At 40.0% G+C, this 12,929-nt stretch overlaps 2 long non-coding RNA genes across 3 annotated transcripts in view; one reads left to right on the forward strand and one right to left on the reverse strand.

Moving 5' to 3' along the window:
* The window catches only part of LOC144324171 (uncharacterized), a 38,992-nt gene extending 29,442 nt beyond the window's left edge, over nt 1–9,550 (reverse strand). Inside the window, exons 1-2 of one of the 2 annotated variants that reach the window (XR_013389579.1) lie at nt 9,393–9,546; nt 1,541–1,696 (exon numbers count right to left, since the gene is read on the reverse strand). This is a non-coding gene — a long non-coding RNA (uncharacterized LOC144324171). Of the gene's footprint in view, nt 1–1,540; nt 1,697–9,392 lie in introns of both variants that reach the window. The other variant, XR_013389578.1, reaches the window with a different exon arrangement.
* Nucleotides 1–12,929, forward strand: part of LOC144324176 (uncharacterized) — an 87,443-nt gene that overhangs the window by 67,460 nt on the left and 7,054 nt on the right. The gene's annotated exons all lie outside the window — the stretch shown is intronic.

Below are 12,929 nucleotides of genomic sequence, written 5' to 3' on the forward strand. Positions count from 1 at the left end.
TGGGGCGAGCAGTACCAACTACGTGTTCCCACTGCGCGGATGGGGCAGCTGAGGCCTGAGAAGTGACACAACCAAGCTCAGAACCCATGTCTCCTAATTTTTAGGACCGATATTGCTGGCACCTTTCGCTATCCCACCTTAAAGTGTAACACAGATTTCTGTTGTTTAGTGTTTGCGCTCTGAAAATGATATTGTTCAGGAGTGTTTGAGGATGCCACCTCAATGCATACCCTTGTATGAGACAGTCTAGTATGGTGATGGTATGTAAGGGTCCCCACAGTCGGGGAGCTGCTTCTGTCTCCATCTTGACAGGAAAACAAAGTTCCCACCCAGTATTTTCTCTCTGTGGTCTTTTTATAGAACCACATAGGTTAACAAGACAGTATTTTAATTCTCATAAGAAAACTGCAAGATATATATATTGTGTGCACGGTGGAGTTTCAAAGAGGCTGAGCGCTGTGTTCTGGTTTCCTCATCTATAAAGTGGGGATGAGAATATTACTGTTCTCAGAGGACTTAACGAACTATGCTGACAAGGCTTTCAACACAGCAATGAGCACAGATGGAGTGCTCGGTCATTGTTCACTCTTGTTATCTGTGGAGTTCAGGCCCAGATTTAAGGATAATTTGTAATGACTGCATTAGGTCTCATCATTACTACATTCGTTTTTCTCTTTATAATACTTGTTTTATTTTAAAGAAATAATAAAAGTAATTGAATAACTACTGAAAGTTTAGAAAAGAGTCACCTATATCTTGTTTATCCTGATAAAACAGGATAGGTTTCACAAATGTTTTCCATGGTTTTCTAGACGTGTGCCTGTCTTGACATGGCTGGAATTATAATGTACCAGTTTTATTTTATTTTTTATTTTTTTTGTATTTTTTTGGTACCAGTTTTATAACCTGCTTTTCCTCTTGATATTGTAACAGAATTTTTCATGTTGCTGCCAAGTCTTGGTGAATATCATGTAAAATGAGCAAACGTTCCATATTTTAATTAGCCATATCCTGAAAAGAGAGTATTTTGGTAGCTTTCAGTTTTTTCCTATTATAAATAATGCTGTAATGATCATTTTAGTACATGGAACATTTTCTTCATTGGGATTATTTTCTTAGGATACGTTTTCCGAAATTAAATTGTAAATTAAATTAGAACTTGATATTTTTATAGTATTTGCTACTTATTACTAACTCATGGTCCTACTCTATTCTAATTTTAATATAATAACTTTATTTTATAAATGTTTTTCATTTTATTTGGCTTTCAACCTATTTTCTAAAGAAGTGATTTGTTCAAAGTCATGAGGCTGAATAATGATAGAAATCGTACTTGAAGTCTTCTTTCCATTATACCAATGATTCAAATAGGAAAAAAAAAATTCATGGTCCAGATGTGAAAGAGCCATTCCTTAGGACTAGCTGAAGCAGCCAAAAGGGCAAAAATCTAAGATCTGGGAATACTGAGTTCTGCTACCACCAGTCATCTACTGTTTGACTTCAGTCTTCTCAACTGTAACATAGACTCATTGATTCTTGCCTGTATATCCTGGGAAGTTTGAGGCTTGCATCATGCTCTGGAGTACTCTTGGAGAAGTGTAAATCACTGCATTGGTATAGGGCAGATCTTGCTCTCTGAATCCCGAGCACTGACTTGCTCTAAGAAGCTGTAGTATAGTGCTTCTCAGACTTGGATCTGTGGAAGAATCATTTGGGGTTCTGGTTAAATGCAGTTTCAAAAGGTCTGGTGTAGGGCAAAATTTAATTTTTTTTTTTTTTGAGAAAGCTCCACCCTCAGTGTGGAGCTCAAAGAGAGACTTGAACTCAGACCCCGAAATTAAGACCTGAATTAGTATCCAGAGTCCGATAATTAACTGACTGAGCTACCCAGGAGCTCCTGAGGCTTTACATTTCTTACAAGCTCCCAGACAATGTCTCATGCTGCTTCTGCTAGTCCATGTACCATACTTTAAGAAGCTGGCCAAAATAGCCACTCCGAGTGGTTGTTCACTGACACAGGTGACTATGCCCACTGTGCAGAGCACTCTGTCCACAGAGCAATTTTAATAAGTGGAAAAGAGTAAGAGTTAATAGTAGTTGGCCAGATGCTCCCAGAGTGGGGTCTAACATGCTGGAGTGTGCAGTATGTGAATATTCCTGACCTGTTTGTGGAGGAAGTGTTCTCTGATCTGTTTCCTCTTGAATGCTGGAGATCCCCTGAACCTAGGAATGTCCCTTTTCCTGAGATGTGGTAGGAAGTGGAAAGCAGTAACCTGGAATAATATGGAAAGGTCCTAGCCTTTTATTATTATTTCTCTTATCTGAACACAAACCCAAGAATGAATTTTTCCATCCTCGTTTTATATTGTTGGCAATCCCACCAAAGTCCCCTTAAAAGCTGACCGAGAAAATTTGCCAGCAGCAACTTAGGAGCCATATGCATTGTTCCAACTCGTTCCAAACATCTGCTGCATGAAAAGAAGCAAGATCTTGCAATGGCTGAGGGCAAGAGGGCATCTCGGAAGTGGGATGTCCCAACGCTGCTCTGAGGACGCCCTTTCTCTGCAAGCAGGCTGCCCTGGGAGGCTCCAGCACCTGTTCTTACACATTCCTGCTGGCTTCTGTTGTTTGCAATTGCTGTCAAAAGCCTCCCAGGAGAGGGCCAGACGAGCCTTGTCAGGGAATAAGAAAAGCCGAGAGTGTGGCAGTTGGCCTTACAAATGCAAGGATGTTCACAGTCCCAGTAGGGACTCTCATTTCCCTTTTCACATCACCACACGCCTCTTGTCAAAAGGAAATCCTTTGAGTTTAGGTACTGTGGCAGGGAACGTTTCTTTGAAACTCAGGTGATATTGATAGCCGAGTTCTAGTTTTCTAAATGTGAGACGCCAAGGGCAGGACCTGGAGGTACCCAGTCCCTGGCCTGGTGGACTTGCTACCCAGAGAGTCGGCTGGTAGTTTTCAAGAAGGAAGAAGAGATTCCAAAGTCGGAGCACAGGGAAAGTAGTCCACCTGTAAATCTGACTTGAGTCCTGAAAGATTCACATCACTTTGGAGGAAACATTAAGGGGGAGGATATGATAAGCGTCCTTTTATTTTGAAGTTTTGCCCTGAAGACCTCCTTGGGAGGCCTGCACAGTTACTTCAATCTGATAGTTCAGTTGGCTCTGTCCTTGAACATCACTGTAAGTCTGCATCTTAGGATGTGTGAACAGTTTTTGATATAATGGGGACATGACTTTGACCATTTTTTGTATTTATCTTATTGTAAGTGGTAGGGAAGTAGGATTCTTTTGTCTCAAATGAAAGGTTTTTCTTCTTGTTCATTGATCTTTAGAGTCTCAGTTTAAAATTTAAAGCACAGAAAATACAGAGGACATCTTCTAAAGGGATTCTTAGGCAGCAGGTTTTATACAATTAAAAGTTAACTCAGTAAAAGATACATTTTGGAATTAAAAGAGAGTGTTTACAGCTTAAAAATGATGCCTTTCCTTTGTATGAAGGTCCCTCATCCTACTGGCTCTAGGACAAAATGAAGTTACAATCTGTATTTCAGAATACAATTTCTTTATCAAAAAACATAATCACTATCAGGCTCCTAAATTTTCTTTGCTCAAAATATTAATATGATTGTCTCAATTCAGTTTCATTGTGATAAAAGTGGTTTGAGCTATGAAGGCTGTTGGAGTCTTTACAAATCTAAATAGCAGGAAACAGTAATGTGAGCTTATTTACTTTGCTTAATAGAATACAATTTACATGTAGGAACTACAATCAGAGTAGATTTAAGCAAGAAGCAAAAACTCTCTTTGAATTGAAATGTTCTTCTCTTTTGCCCAAATATAATCATTGGATTTTGATTAAACTGATGTTAATTCCTTTGGTCCACTTGAGGTTTTATATACATTTTAAAATAGAAAAATCTCTTCTATAGGTAATGATTTTGTTAGGAAACTATGAAATGAGGCCTTTTACATTCAAATCAGGTCATCTGGCTACTAAAAAAATTACTGTTGTTCTCCTTTGGGGATTTAAAATTATTATTAGAATGGTGATATTCTAATGTAAATTATAAATATGTGATTTTACAATGGTTATCAATAGCTAAAGAATGTAATACAAATTTAAAAAATGTTCTTGAAACTAGTTTCATTCATGAATAAGGAAATCTGATTTTCAAAATGGCTGGTTTTAGCTGTTGTAGAATCTTGCAGAAGTCAATGTAAAAGATTCATAGAATGCAAAAGAAAATCTGGTTGCCTTCCTCACAGGAAACAGTTGAAATACTTAAGATTAAAACTGTCAGCCTAGAGGCATATGTATTTTCACTCTTCCACAGATACAGGAATCGCTTCTGCCAGAGGAGATTCTAGCAAGTGTTTTTTGCAAGGCCTCTTCCAGGGGCCATTGCCCTGTGTCCGCTCCCCCTCACCAACCTTTGGGGGTGGGGGGCTGGGAATCAGGGCTAAAAGCTTCGTTCCTACCTTGACAACAAGTGGAGAAACTCTTCAAACTTAGGGTAATCTGATGCCTTCTCGAAGGAGATGTGGAATACTTCCAACTCTTGCCCATTCTCATAAAGAGGGCATAAACTGCAAGTCTTGTCTTTCAACCTCTCAAAGTTCAAATTGGCAAAGAAGAAGTCAAACTCTCCCTCTTCGCAGATGACATGATACTTTACATAGAAAACCCAAAAGACTCCCCCCCCCAAGATGTCTAGAATTCATACAGCAATTCGGCAGTGTGGCAGGATACAAAATCAATGCCCAGAAATCAGTGGCATTTCTATACACTAACGAGACTGAAGAAAGAGAAATTAAGGAGTCAATCCCATTTACAATTGCACCCAAAAGCATAAGATACCTAGGAATAAACCTAACCAAAGAGGTAAAGGATCTATACCCTAAAAACTACAGAACACTTCTGAAAGAAATTGAGGAAGACACAAAGAGATGGAAAAATATTCCATGCTCATGGATTGGAAGAATTAATATTGTGAAAATGTCAATGCTACCCAGGGCAATGTACACATTCAATGCAATCCCTATCAAAATACCATGGACTTTCTTCAGAGAGTTGGAACAAATCATCTTAAGATTTGTGTGGAATCAGAGAAGACCCCGAATAGCCAGGGGAATATTAAAAAAGAAAACCATAGCTGGGGGCATCACAATGCCAGATTTCAGGTTGTACTACAAAGCTGTGGTCATCAAGACCGTGTGGTACTGGCGCAAAAACAGACACATAGATCAATGGAACAGAATAGAGAATCCAGAAATGGGCCCTCAACTCTATGGTCAACTAATATTCGACAAAACAGGAAAGACTATCCACTGGAAAAAAGACAGTCTCTTCAATAAGTGGTGCTGGGAAAACTGGACATCCACATGCAGAAGAATGAAACTAGACCACTCTCTTACACCAGACACAAAGATACACTCAAAATGGATGCAAGATCTAAATGTGAAACAAGATTCCATCAAGATCCTAGAGGAGAACACAGGCAACACCCTTTTTTTTTTTTAATTTTTATTTATTTATGATAGTCACAGAGAGAGAGAGAGAGGCAGAGACACAGGCAGAGGGAGAAGCAGGCTCCATGCACCGGGAGCCCGATGTGGGATTCGATCCCGGGTCTCCAGGATCGCGCCCTGGGCCAAAGGCAGGCGCCAAACCACTGCGCCACCCAGGGATCCCAACACCCTTTTTGAACTTGGCCATAGGAACTTCTTGCAAGATACATCTATGAAGGCAAGGGAAACAAAAGCAAAAATGAATATTTGGGACTTCCTCAAGATAAGAAGCTTCTGCACAGCCAAAGGATACAGTCAACAAAACTAAAAGACAACCTACAGAATGGGAGCAGATATTTGCAAATGACCTATCAGATAAAGGGCTAGTTTCCAAGATCTATAAAGAACTTATTAAACTCAACACCAAAGAAACAAACAATCCAATCATGAAATGGGCAAAAGACATGAAGAGAAATCTCAGAGAGGAAGACATAGTCATGATCAACATGCACATGAGAAAATGCTCTGCATCACTTGCCATCAGGGAAATACAAATCAAAACCACAATGAGATACCACCTCACACCAGTGAGAATGGGGCAAATTAACAAGGCAGGAAACCACAAATGTTGGAGAGGATGTGGAGAAAAGGGAACCCTCTTGCACTGTTGGTGGGAATGTGAACTGGTGCAGCCACTCTGGAAAACTGTGTGGAGGTTCCTCAAAGAGTTAAAAATATACCTGCCCTACGACCCAGCAATTGCACTGCTGGGGATTTACCCCAAAGATACAGATGCAGTGAAATGGCAGGACACTTGCACCCCGATGTTTATAGCAGCAACATCCACGATAGCCAAACTGTGGAAGGAGCCTTGGTGTCCATCGAAAGATGAGTGGATAAAGAAGATGTGGTCTCTGGATACAACGGAATATTACTCAGCCATTAGGAACGATGAATACCCACCATTTGCTTCGACGTGGATGGAACTGGAGGGTATAATGCTGGGTGAAGTAAGTCAATTGGAGAAGGACAAACATTATATGGTCTCATTCATTCAGGGAATATAAAAACTAGTGAAAGGGATTAAAGGGGAAAGGAGAGAAAATCAGTGGGAAAAATCAGAGAGGGAGACAGGACATGAGAGACTCCTAACTCTGGGAAACGAACAAGGGGTAGTGGAAGGTGAGGTGGGCAGGGGGTGGGGGTGACTGGGTGACAGGCACTGAGGGGGGCGCTGGGTGGGATGAGCACTGAGTGTTATGCTATATGTTGGCAAATTGAACTCCCCCCCCCCAAAAAAAAAAGTCAGCAGTGGGATTCTGACTCCAGAAAGAGACTTAGCATTTGGGGGAAGGAGCATCTGCATCCATTATCCTTTCAGAGGTGGGAGCAGCAGAAAGACTGCTACATGGAAGCCTGACTGATTTCGGTGGGGGGACAGGTGCCTTCAGGGGTGAAAGCTCCAGTAAGGAGACATCCTGTTACACAGGCAGCCAGACAATCTTCACATTGTTAGATTGCTTTGGAGGAGCTCTGAAAAGAAATCTTTCATTGTAGGAAAAAATGCCTATGCTCTAGTGTGAACTATTTAAACCAAATTTAGTTTTTTGTTGAAAGTAAAAGTAACTTTGGCATTGTACTTTCAAAACTGGTGTATTTTTGAAACACCTTGATCACACACAGATTCATTTGTAAGCTTATGTAGTTAGTGCCTTATAGAAACCTTTGAATATGTTCTGTCAGAGTAAAAATCCCGTGTCATGGCATTTATTCAGCCTAGAAAATAGATTTCTCCCCCACAGTATCCTTCCTGGCAATGTGTATATTGTCATTTATTTGAATATGCTTTATGGGGTTAAGCACTTCTGGTATATTTTTTATGCCAGACAGCCTAAGGAAGCCAACAGAGGCATGGCATGATTAAGCTTATAGGTCACGAGATAAATTTACATGGAGAGCCAAGTTTCCAGCTTTAAGCAAATGACTTATCTGTAATGTGATGCAAGTACAACGACTGACCTTTCAAATGTTAGCTGGGCTTCAAATGTCCGGAACAATCAATATGTACATTATTGTTTATATTTTATGTTCCTGATCCCATTAATGTATGCCTATGGAGTGCCGGGACACCATTAGTTTCTGATACTTCTGAAGCTACTGGGTGGCATTTATCAAACAGAAAGGCAGCACTTATTGACTTGTGACAGTTTTTGAGTTTCTCGAGCTCAATGTTTCATGAGCTGCTTATCTAGTTTTGGTAAGCAAGGCTTTTATTGCTCTGAAGCCTCCTCAATTAAATAGTAATGAACCAATTTGTTTAAAGCGAATCTTTAACTTGCAGACTCATTAATTTCTCCATTGTGAGTGTCAGAAGATGTGCTCTTGAGCAGGGGAGAACAGAGAAGCATAGTGCGATGATTGCTGGGGGTGGGAGCTGGGAGGCTGGAACTACCTCTAACTGGCTGTGTGACCCTGGACAGGTCTCTTAATGTTCCTGAGCCTCCGGTTCCCTAACTGGGAAGGATCTAAGGGGGTCCAGATAATCACTAAGGTCCCTTCCAACATGGACATTTAATGGGTAATGGAATATCAATATGCAAATACATGAGTAGCAGACTTACCAGTAAGTGCAAAACTGAGATGTGGGGAAATCCTTCAACCACCCCACCTCCCCTCTGAATAAGGAAATAAGAAAAAGCTGCATTCCTTCTTATTTGCCCAGAATATAATGGACTCATTGTGAGTGTCTGGGAGAGAGGTATTTGTGAAGTAAATATACCTATAACAAAATACATATAAATGCAAATATACTTGAATGTAAATAAATACATAAGAATATATATTTAAATATAAATCTATAGAATCTATATTTAAATATAAATCTACATAAGAACAAATATAAATATATAAACACCTCACATATATGCAATTATATGTATATGATTATACATAAGCCTGTAATTATATATACATAAATATATATAATTTATGTATATAATTTTTTTTTTACTTCACTTTCTCCCATTCTACGTATCTTCACCCTACCCCCAAAATGCTCAAAGTGTAAAGTGCCACCTGTTATTGAGACAGAATAGGAACTCTTATTCATTGAGGAGACCTTCTGTATTAACACCCTCTTTCTAGAGGTTTACTACTGGAGAGTCTAATGACTTAGAATTAACCATCCATGGTCCAATTAAAAAAAATCATGAATTGATGAATTGGTTTCTAAATTCTCTGTGTTATCAACAAGTTGCTGCATCACTGAAGCTATAAGACATGTCATCCATTATTAACTTTGATGGCATTAAAAAAGATAAATTAGATCTTTTAGGAAGAAATGAGATCTCACAAAAGTTGCCCTTCTAAGTGGACATGGTCTCAATTTTCTCTGAGTTTCATCGCATGTATTTGTTAGAGTTTATTCTGGTTTCACTCAGATTTTATTGATTGTTTAGTAAACATTAATTGATGATAGAGCCTTCTTAATATGAACAGATAATAGATAATCAATGTGTAATGCAGTTTAAGTGATAAAATACCTTTGCCAGGAATATAAAATCTGCCATAAGGACTAGAAATGCCTTATTTAAGATACTAAAATTTACAATGAACAGTTTGGAAGGTAAACCTATCTCTTCGATGCACAAAAAGTTAAATTTACTTTTAAGACAACAGTACTAGATAGGAACATATATAGAAAACATACTACTTCTAAGGCACATTTAAAGTATAAATATATACATCTAGGAATAAACTAGCATCCTTTGAGCTCCTGTAGTTTGTGCTAGGACAAAGGTAAAAGGCAATAATAATAAATCCAAAATAACGTCTGAAATTTGAGCTCAATAGTTGATTACAGAGGGAATATGTTCTTACCTTGGCTTTTGCAAAAGTCCTTATTCTTACTATTATTTACTTCTCCAACCTAAAACAGTCTTTTGTTTCATAGCCAGAATCTTATTTTTCTAATATTGCCCACTCATGGCTCTAGTATCTGCTGCAACACAAGATGTGTTGGGAAAAAAATGACTTAGGCAAGCTTTTAATACCTCAAATTGGACCCGCCCTTTTATCCCACAATCCTTTTTGTGTGTCTCATTATTGATCGGACATATGCTGTTTTTTGAAGCCTGGGAATTACCAGGGCACTGTTTTATTTGACTGTTTATCTCTTTAGCAAAACTGTTGCCATCTCTGACCTTTCAAAAATGTTTATGACAAGGTGTTTGCTGTTAATTGCACGCAGGAAGGAGTGAAAAGCCTCCTGGTCCGATCTTGTATTTACCAGAAGATAAGATTTTCTTACAAAACCAGTCTTAGAAGAGGCAGATTTGGGTTGTTGTTTTTACTTTTTTACATAGTAATATTGCTCAAGAAAATTACTATTTTCTAATTAGCAGATCACTTGATAGGATAAGTAAAGATCTAGCTTTACAGAAAGTATGCCATAGCTCTACTGGCCTAGATCTGTTTTCAGACCTAGTGGAAATGCAGGAATAGAAATATAGAATCACAGGCTGGAAAGGACCGGAAAGACCATCTAATTATATCCATTTTATTTTGTAGATTGCCAAAAAAATGTAGAGAAGTTAAGGCACTTGTCTTCTGTTCCTTAATCTATAGGGACCACTTCAAAGTTTGTTGACCACCTGTCTAGTATTTTATTAGTGTCAGTGAGATGCAAAGCTCTACGCAGATGCAGGTAATTGCTCTGGCTTGGGTTGCCTTTGTAGAGACTACAGGTTGCTACAAGTCCTGTGGACAGGCAAATTTTTTAAGTTACTTTCAGAACAGGGAGACCTTCTATATTCTCATAAGGCCCCACTTGATTGGTCCTGCTCACCACTTCACCTTCATTTCTTGCCCCCTCTCCATCACCCACACTGCCCCACCATACCACCCTTTCTTCTGTTCCCAGGACCCTCTCATGTTCTTTCCCACCGTGGCTTTTTTTTTTTTTTTCTTCAGCCTGGAATGATCTTCCTCCCCATCTTTCCTCACCTGGTCTCTAATCATCATTTAGGTTTCAGCTCAAATGCCACTTCTTCAGGTAGGCTTTTCTTTACCACCCAGGGTAAGTATGATGAGAATAGTAATAGAAGTGTGAACTAGCTGCCAATTCTGAGCCCTTAGTTAATGCCCACTCCATTGTCATATGCATTTACTGAAAGTGTTTCCTCATTCATTTAATCCTCAGAACAGCTGTGTGAAGCATGCTTATTTGGTAGTTGAAATGATCCTGTTCTTTTTTTTTTTTTTTCTCACTTCTTACCTGTCTTCCCCTCTGCCCCATTAGACTCTGAGTTGCATGAGAACTAGGACCTCATTCTCTCATTCCTGCTGTTTTCACCAGATCTAGGATAATGCTGGGATCTAGGGGCTTCTTGATAAATACTGCATGAGTGAATGAATGAATTTGAGGAAAGGCCACCAGACAGTGAGAATGGAATAGGCTGTGGGGGGGTTGACCTCCTAGTGAATGTGTGTGAGGGGTCTCCCAAAAGCAGAAGCCAGACTGATGAGAGTGGGGATAAGTGAGCGGGTGCATCAAAAGTGGGCTCGGTGTTCAAGGACGTTCGTTGGCAGAAAGGGGAGTGGAATGCTAAATGGCAGTAGTGGTTTTATGCTTTTGTTAAGAAATAGGAGCCTTCCACACTTGCAACTGAAGACTGTCCCCTCACTGCTCTTTAATGATTATAGATACATGAAGACCGGTCTCTGTCTCATTTGCCCAACAATGGGACCTGCTGAAAAACTGAAATAATGGCTTGACCACAGAGTTACTGTCCATCTTCATGCCTTTCACCCCTGAGTATGATCCTGGGCAGTCATTTGTCAGGAACATCCTTGGGGCAGACCTTCCCTCGTCTCTCTCTGTGCAGTCAGGAAGTCTAGAAGACACCAGCAATGTGCCTTTGAATCCCAGCAGACACGTAATTCCTCCTTTTCTGCACACTCTGAATCTATAATGCCAAGAGCATTACAATTACTTCTTTTCCTTGAATTTTTACACCGGGACCACAGAATAGCAAGTGCTGACATGAGTGGCTCTGAACCATTCCCACATTGGTCTGTGCCCTGCATGGCCAACCAGAAATGTTTCCATTACATTGTTCTTGTTCCTAATGTGTGCAATAAGTAGCCCCTCATCCCTTCCACAGCACTTACTGCCATCAAAAGGAGGGCAGTGCCAGGAATATCACACGTGAAAGCTATCCCCTTTAAAGGTGGTTTGGGGGTAGTAGTCCTTCTGGTTTCTCTAATGGGGCGCTGATATGAAATCATGAAACCTCAGTGGGAAGGGACATTTTGTTTTTGTGAAGACTATTATGACACCAGATACTGCTACTATTTCAGGGAAAAAAGTATTGTTCTTCTTTTAACTATAGCAAAACATGTCTCTTTCTCAGCATCTATTACAAATAAAGATTCTCTGTGGAATTCTTTGTGTGTGCTCTCTGGTTAGTAATTTTAAAAGGTTAATAATTCAAATGGAGCCAGTGTTATAAATCAGACAACATTAAGGTTAAAGTGCAAATGTGGCTCATGACACAATCTGGCCCAGAGTTTCTTAAATGAGGTGCTCCAGGCACTCAGGGATCAACAAGTCTTCTTCATGAGCCCCTTTTCCAGGCCTTGCAGGATGGTATGTGTGTGGGGGGGCATTCTTGGTCCTGGGTCACAACTTCTAGTAGCACCTGCAAGCTACTATGACATCCAGAAACACCCTCGCACCTTGCAAAAGACCTATGGGCATTGGCAATATGTGCTTTGGCCATGACTTGGCTCAGGATTCTTTCACACAAATGCCAGTGGTGCCGGAGGCTAAGATAACATGAACGTGTTAATCTGGCCCCACGTAAGACAATAGGGAGTGGTGTGTCCTGTGATCGCTGGAGAAATGTGCATGGTTTGCTCAGAGGTGTTCAAAATGAAAGTTTAATAGTCGTTAACTTTTTGCAACTTTCTCAATGTGTCTAGCTCCACCCTCCCGCCTCCAGCCTCTGCTTTTCCATCTGCCCCCTCTTCCATCACACTGACCTAAGGTCTACCCACTACACTGTGCTATATAAAGTGAATTCATGTCATTTTTCTCTTGTGAGCCGTGAACTCTTTGAGGGCTCTTGTCTTAGTTTGGCCTTATATCTCTAGCACCTAATGTTGTATTTGGCACATAGTAGGCTGCCTTAAATACTAGTTGGGTGGGTGGGTGGATGAATGAAAATTATTCTAGGTCTTTAACATCTGAATTGATGACGGATATTCATATTTTAGTTTCCCCTTAGTCCTCATCTGCTGTGATTCCAAGGAGGCGTCTCTGGGTTTCCTATAAGTTGTCTCCTGGCACATGGACAAGGGTTTATTTTCATGTCCCCGTGTCTGCTCTGTTTGTTCAGGAGTGCACTGGTTTTG

This window comes from Canis aureus, chromosome 11, assembly GCF_053574225.1.
Source record: "Canis aureus isolate CA01 chromosome 11, VMU_Caureus_v.1.0, whole genome shotgun sequence".
In the NCBI taxonomy this organism is placed as follows: domain Eukaryota; kingdom Metazoa; phylum Chordata; class Mammalia; order Carnivora; family Canidae; genus Canis; species Canis aureus.